This window comes from Oryx dammah, unplaced genomic scaffold, assembly GCF_014754425.2.
Source record: "Oryx dammah isolate SB20612 unplaced genomic scaffold, SCBI_Odam_1.1 HiC_scaffold_20, whole genome shotgun sequence".
NCBI classification, from domain to species: domain Eukaryota; kingdom Metazoa; phylum Chordata; class Mammalia; order Artiodactyla; family Bovidae; genus Oryx; species Oryx dammah.
In genome coordinates, this window is record NW_024070204.1 from 5,768,849 (window position 1) to 5,776,596 (window position 7,748).

A 7,748-nucleotide genomic window follows, 5' to 3' on the forward strand; every position below is an offset into this window, starting at 1 on the left:
TCATACTTGCAACGGTTGCATTTTGTCTAGGAAAAAGCTTTGATAATTTAGTATAGGTTTCTTGCTTTTTCCAGATATTGGTACTTGAGTTATGCAGTCTGAGTCTTTTTTAACTTTCCATTTAATATATGTTTTAAAAAATGAACTTTAACCAACACAACACTAGTTATCTTCCAATTAAAAATTTTTTAAAAAATGAACTTGATCTTCTCTGTAAACAAGTCAGTTTGATAGGCTCTTTTTGTTTGTTTGTTTTCTGATAAAATCAAGTCAATGTGAACTGCTTCAACCATAATTATCACAGTATTCTCTTCTTTGCTTTATACTAAATGCTAGAAAATGAATTAACCAGCCAAGTACTGCTCATTCAGAAGATAAAGGCTTGTAAGTCCATAAGCATGATATTAATTTTCATTACAAGGTCTTATGAATATGTACTTGAAGGTTAAAACCAGCACTGCATGTCCTGAGAAGTGTGGATATCTTTTGTCTTTAAAACACATGGCGGCTTTCTCTGGCAAGCTACAGCTGGTCTACATCTCTGGATCGGGTCACAGGACAGCTCTCAAATCAGGGGTAACCAGCATCAGCCTCTTTCACAGATCAGCCTGTTCTGAAAAATTGAAAGCGGCTCAAGAGTGACTCAAGGGCGGCAGAGGCCCCAGAGGCAGTAATAGCATCCCCGAAGCCAGGACGTGGAGGTTCTCCTGGAGGCTCTGTTTCCGGAGCAGTGGAAGCCAGGAGCTGGGACGGGTCAGGTTCCTGTTAGTCTCTGAGATCTCCTTCATCCTCCTCAGCTTCAGAAAAATGGCTCAAGCGCCCAAGCACGTGATGAAGAAAATGTCAACATCTGATCCGTTGGAGAGGAATAAGAGAGATAATGAAGAATTCCGCAAACTCTTTGTTGGTGGCTTGAGCTCTGAAACCACAGAAGAAACTCTATGGAACTACTACCAGCAGTGGGGATATCTTACAGACTGTGTAGTCATAAGAGATCCTGCCAGCCAGACATCAAGAAGATTTGGTTTTGTCACGTTTTCCTCCATGGCTGAGGTGGATGCTGCCATGGCGTCCAGACCTCATTCCATCGATGGGAAAAGGGTTGCCCCCAAACGCGCTGTCCCAAGAGAGGACTATGGAAAACCAGGGGCTCTTGTCACTGTAAAGAAGCTGTTTGTTTGTAGAATTGGAGAAGACACGGAGAAGCATCATCTTAGAGATTACTTTGGGAAATATGGAAAAATCAATGCCATTGAGATCATTAGTGATAGGGAGTCTGGAAGGAAAAGAGGCTTTGGGTTTGTGACTTTTGATGACCACGATCTCGTGGATAAGCTTGTATTGCAGAAATATCATACCATCAATGGTTATCGTGCAGAAGTAAGAAAGGCCTTGTCTAGACAAGAAATGCAGGAACTCCAGCATTCTAGAATAGGAAAGGGAGGAGGTAAGGTTGATTTCCTATACTTGCATGGTGGTGGTGGGAATTTTGGAGCTGGACAAGGAAGGGACTTTAAAGGAAGGTCTGATGGAGGTGGAAGCGGTGGTAAATGTGGGGATGGTGACCATGGGTACTGAGGAGGACCAGGAGGTGGTAGTTTGAGGGTTAGTCCTGGATAGGGAGGAGGACCTGGACATGGCCACCAGGATAGGGGCTGCAGAGCTGGTTATACCAGCTACAGAGGAAGGAACGATGGACGTCAGAATTGCAATAATTTGGGAAATTATAAGCAGAAACCTTCCAAGTACGAGTTACTGAAGAGTGGGAAACTGAATGGTAGGAGGAATATGGAAGGATCATATGGTGGAGGAAACTATTGTCCAGGAGGCCATGGAGAGAGTGGGGGTTATGGAGAGATGGCGATATCGAGCTTGTTATTTGACAGGGGCTTGATTGTATAAATCAGGGAGAATGAGAGCCTAGAGGTAACAGAACAGCTTCAGGCTATGGAAATAACGATGTCAAGGAAACTCATTTCAGTCATGCATAAATATTTGGTGATGTGGCCCAAGGCATGACAGCACGTGCAGAAAGCCATTTTGTGAATGGACTTAATTATGTAAAAACATTACCATCTTTGGAGGAAAAAAATCATATTAAAAATGCTTTTGAGATACAATTCTTTCTTTTTGAAATGTCTTTCCAGTGGCCACTATTCAAGAGTGTAAAAGCATCTCTTTGATAATGTTAAATTTCAGTGTTTTGGGTGAGATGTGAAAATCCTTTTTCAAGTTTTTCCCCAACATTTGGAAAAACTACTGGCTAGAATCACCGTGTAATAAGACCTAACATCATTCTTCTAAAAAAATTTAGTTCATGTGTAAAGAAGCTATTGTACATTGAAGATTTAATAAAATAATTTAAAAGGTAAAAAAAAATAAAATAAAACACATGGCAAATTTCCCTGGGGTCCAGTGGCTAAGAATCTGCCTACCAGTGCAGGGGACACAGGTTTGATCCCTCGTCTGGGAAGATTCCACATGCCACAGGGCAACCAAGCCTGTGCACCACAGCTCTTGAGCCCATTTGCTGCAAGTACTGAAGCCTGAGCGCCTAAAGCCCGTTCTCTGCAACAAGAGAACACACCGCAATGAGAAAACCACACACCACAGCCAGAGGCTAGCCTCTGCTCACCACAACTAGAAAAAGCCCATGTGCAGCAACTAAGACCCAGCACAGCCAGAAATAAATGAACAAATAAATAAAACGTTTTAGAAAGATTTAATTTTCTTAAAAAATAAGAATAAAATAAAGCCCTTGACTTGTTTGTTCGATTTGCTGAAACCTCATTTTCCAAGCCCAGGACAGGGAAGCCTGGCATGCTGCAGTCTGTGCTAGGTCGCTTAACTTGTGTCCAACTCTGCTAGCCCATGGATGGCAGCCCGCCAGGCTCCTCTGTCCCTGGGATCCTCCAGGCAAGAATGCTGGAGTGGGCTGCCTTTTTCTTCTCCAGGGCATCTTCCAGGCCCCGTGGTTGAGCCTGAGCCTCCTGTGTCTCCCGCACTGGCAGGTGCGTTTTTTACCACTGGTGCCACCTGGGGTGCCGCAGTCCACGGGGTCACAAAGAGTCGGACACGACTGAGCAACTGAACAACAGTGACACTTTCCTCTCTGCTGTAGCACACACGGGGGTGTTGTGCAAGTTTCCTTTTGCACTTCATTGTGCATATATGCATATATGGGCTTCCTGATAGCTCAGTTGGTAAAGAACCCACCTGCAATGCGGGAGACCCTGGCTTGATTCCTGGGTTGGTAAGATCCTTTGGAGAAGGGAAAGGCTACCCATGCCAGTATTCTTGGTCTTCTCTTGTGGCTCAGTTGGTAAAGAATCTGCCTGTAATGCCGGAGACCCAGGTTCAATCCCTGGGTTGGGACGATCCCCTGGAGAAGGGAAAGGCTACCTACTCCAGTATTCTGGCCTGGAGAATTCCATGGACTGTATAGTCCATGGGGTCACAAAGAGTTGGACACGACTGAACGACTTTCACATTCATGCACATATGACTTTCTATATGATCTCTTCTTTTTCAATTATTTTACTTTTGTATTAATCGTTGAAACAACTCTGCAATTGCAATGCCAGCTTGCTACTAAATGTACTTCTGAATGCTTATTTAATTTTTTGGAAATGACCTTAAAGTGTCTGTATATAATTATATGTTATATTTTTTGAGTATAGCCAGAACAGTGCTTTCCAAAATGTCATTGGGTCACTTTTTACTTTACTTAAAGTAGAAGAAAGATTTAACATCAACAATCTAAACATTCATCCTAAAGTGCAGCAAAAAAAAAACAAACAAACCTGCAAAAGTAACCAATAGGTGTTAGAAGTAAAGAAACAGTAGGGAGAAGAACAGAGATCTATGATCCAAAAGCATACATAGAGTACCCATGGTCAGCAAGAACTACAGTTGCTTCTTTAAAAAGAAATGAAACTGATTAATCATAGCAAAGCAAGAGAAAGAAGAAAAGAGAGAAGGCGTAGGTCAGGATCAGAAATGAAAAAGGGCAACTCAGCACAAATCTACACGTCTTAGAAAAGATAACAGGAGGACATTACAAACTGCTCGAAGAAATTTAGCCTTTGGACATAATGAAGTGAAAGTGTTAGTCACTCAGTTATGTCCGACTCTTTGTGACCTCATGGACTGTAGCCAGCCAGGCTCCTCATCCATGGGATTTTTCAGGCAAGAATACTGGAGTGGGTGGCCATTCCCTTCTCCAGGGGATCCTCCAAACCCAGGGATCAAACCCAGGTCTCCTTCATTGCAGACTGAGCCACTAGGGAAGTCCAATTGGACGTAACAGACACATTCATAAAGGACACAAATTACCAAAAGTGACAAAGAAATTCCCAAGCCCAAATGGCAGCACCAGTAAATTCTATCCAATATTTAAGAAAGAAATAATACCAATTTTATACACTCTGTTTTCCAAAACCGAAAAACAACATATAGTATTCACATACCATTTTTGAAGTCTTTTGTACATATACACACACTTAAAAACAATCATATTTTTGAAACAGGATTTTAGAAATCCTAAATATATATGGCTACTGAATATATATGACCATATGACATAGGAACATATGGCATATATATGTCATATAATACATGGTCCACTGGTCTTTCCACGCACCCTCATGGAGGCCAGGTGGGCCTTGCTCACCACTGTACTGATGGAAAGAGTGAGCCATCCATGTAGAATGGCCCTTCTCACAAGGGTAAAAGTGGGCGAAACCCAACCACAGTATTATGGTGCTGAACCAGGAGGTAAATGAATATATACACATTTTAAATTAAAGAAACAATCCAAAGAATTAATACAAAATTCAGAAAAGTTTTATCTCTATGTGAGGCTTTCGGGGATACTGGAAGTTGTTGTATTTCTCAACCTGGGGGTGAGTATGAGAGTGCTTGCTTTCTTACTTTCTTATCTGTTGCTTTTCTAGATTTTATATTCCACATTTTAAAAGTCTGAACACCAGTAGAAGAGAACAAGAAAGTTGGTAATTGATAGAAATTCACTACAATTCTGTTCTAGTTTCCCAAATTACTGTGACAAAATACCACAAACCAGGTGGCTTGAAACAGCAGGCGTCAGTGTGGTCTATCCTCTCCTGGACCTGGGAGTCCACAGGCGGGGTGTGGGAAGGGCTGTGCCCTGACCTGAAGCTCCAGACGCCAGATTCTCCTTGCTCTGCAGTGCCAGGGGCCCCCTGACTGGTGGCAGCATCATGCCTGTCTCTCTGTCCCCTCAGGGTCTGTGTCTTCTCTCTGTGCAGGTCTGTGTTTTAATTTCCTTTTCTTATAAGGACACAGTCTTACTGGAGTAACTTATACCCTGAGAGCCTCATATTAACTTGATTCCATCTCTAAAGATTTTATATTCCATAGTACCAGAGATTAAATTGCCAACATCTGTTGGATCATAGAAAAAGCAAGAGAGTTCCAGAAAAACATTACGTCTGCTTTATTGACTATGCCAAAGCCTTTGACTGTGTGGATCACAACAAACTATGGAAAATTCTGAAAGACATGGGAATACCAGGCCACCTGACCTGCCTCCTGAGAAATCTGTATGCAGGTCAAGAAGCAACAGTTAGAAGTGGACATGGAACAACAGACTGGTTCCAAATCAGGAAAGGAGTATGTCAATCCTGTATATTGTCACCCTGTTTATTTAACTTATATGCAGAGTACATAATGAGAAACGTCGGACTGGATGAAGCACAAGCTGGAATCAAGATTACAGGAAGAAATATCAATAACCTAAAATATGCAGATGACACCACCTTATGGCAGAAAGCGAAGAAGAACTAAAAAGCCTCTTGATGAAAGTGAAAGAGGAGAGTGAAAAAGTTGGCTTAAAGCTCAACATTCAGAAAACTAAGATCATGGCACCCGGTCCCATCACTTCATAGCAAATAGATGAGGAAACAACAAAAAGAGTGAGAGACTTTATTTTTAGGGGCTCCAAAATCAGATGGTGACTGCAGCCATGAGATTAAAAGACTCTTCCTCCTTAGAAGAAAAGCTATGACCAACCTAGACAGCTTAAAAAGCAGAGACATTACTTTGCCAGTGAAACTTTGCCATCTAGTCAAAGCTATGGGTTTTCCAGTATTCATGTACGGATGTGAGAGTAGGACCATAAAGAAAGCTGACCACTGAAGAATTGATGCTTTTGAACTGTGGTGTTGGAGAAGACTCTTGAGAGTCCCTTGGACTGCAAGGAGATCCAATCAGTAAATTCTAAAGGAAATTAGTCCTGAATATTCATTGGAAGAACTGATGCTGAAGCTGAAACTCCAATCCTTTGACCACCTGATGAGAAGAATTGACTCATGTGAAAAGACCCTGAAGCTGGGAAAGATTGAAGGCAGGAAGAAAAGGGGATGACAGAGGATGAGATGGTTGGATGGCGTCACCGACTCAATGGACATGAATTTGAGCAAACTCCGGGAGTCAATGATGGACAAGGAAGCCTGGTGTGCTACAGTCCATGGGGTGGCAAAGAGTTGGACACGACTGAGCAGTTGATCTCTCAAAACCCAGTGGGGCTTTCCAGGTAGTGCTAGTGGTAAAGAACATGCCTGCCAATACAGGAGATACAAGAGATGAGGGTTGGATCCCTGTGTCAGGAAGATCCCCTGGAGGAGGGCATGGCAACTCACTCCAGCATTCTTGCCTGAGAATGCTGGATCTAGGAGCCTGGTGGAATATAGTCCATAGTGTTTCAAAGAGTTGGAGATGACTGAAGCAACTTAGCAGGCAGCATGTAAAGACCAAATAAGGTCACGTTCACAGGTACTGGGGATTAGGACTTCATCCTATCTTTGTGATAGAATTCAAGTCAACCCATAATAGTCTCCAGATATACATGTAGGTTCTTTAATGAGGGGGCTTCCTGGTGGCTCAGACAGTAAAGAATTCGCCTGCAATATAAGGACCCAAACATGGCATTGTATGTCAATTGTACTTCCTAGTGGCTCAGATGGTAAAGAATCTGCCCTCAATGCAGGAGACCTGGATTCAATCCTTGGGTCAGGAAGATCGCCTGGAAAGAGGAATGGCTACCCACTCCAGTATTCTTACCTGGAGAATTCCATGGACAGAGGAGGCTGGTGGGCTATAGTCCATTGGGTGATAGAGTCGGAAATGACTGAGTGACTAACACTTTCACTTTCTGAGACCGAGTCCCTCATGCTTGCTAGCAAAGTGTATCTGAGCAAATTCCTTTCAGTGTTCACTGTCTTTCTCTACAAAATGGGGATACCATCTCAGATGCTGTTCTCAGAGGGTTTTTTTTTAAAAGATGTCATATTTATAAGTATCTAAGAAGAGGAACTAAAAAAGCCTCTTGATGAAAGTGAAAGAGGAGAGTGAAAAAGTTGGCTTAAAGCTCAACATTCAGAAAACTAAGATTATGGCATCTGGCCCCATCACTTCAAGGCAAATAAATGGGGAAACAGTGGAAACAGTGTCAGACTTTATTTTGGGGGCTCCAAAATCACTGCAGATGGTGACTGCAGCCATGAAATTAAAAGATGCTTACTCCTTGGAAGGAAAGGTATGACCAACCTAGATAGCATATTGAAAAGTAGAGACATTACTTTGCCAACAAAGGTCCGTCTAGTCAAGGCTATGGTTTTTCCTGTGGTCATGTATGGATGTGAGAGTTGGACTGTGAAGAAGGCTGAGCGCCGAAGAATTGATGCTTTTGAACTGTGGTGTTGGAGAAG

At 42.5% G+C, this 7,748-nt stretch overlaps 1 pseudogene; it reads left to right on the forward strand.

Annotated features, from left to right (window-relative positions):
• The first annotated feature begins 510 nt into the window (after nt 1–510).
• LOC120879366 lies at nt 511–1,952 on the forward strand (annotated as a pseudogene).
• Nucleotides 1,953–7,748: the final 5,796 nt, after the last annotated feature.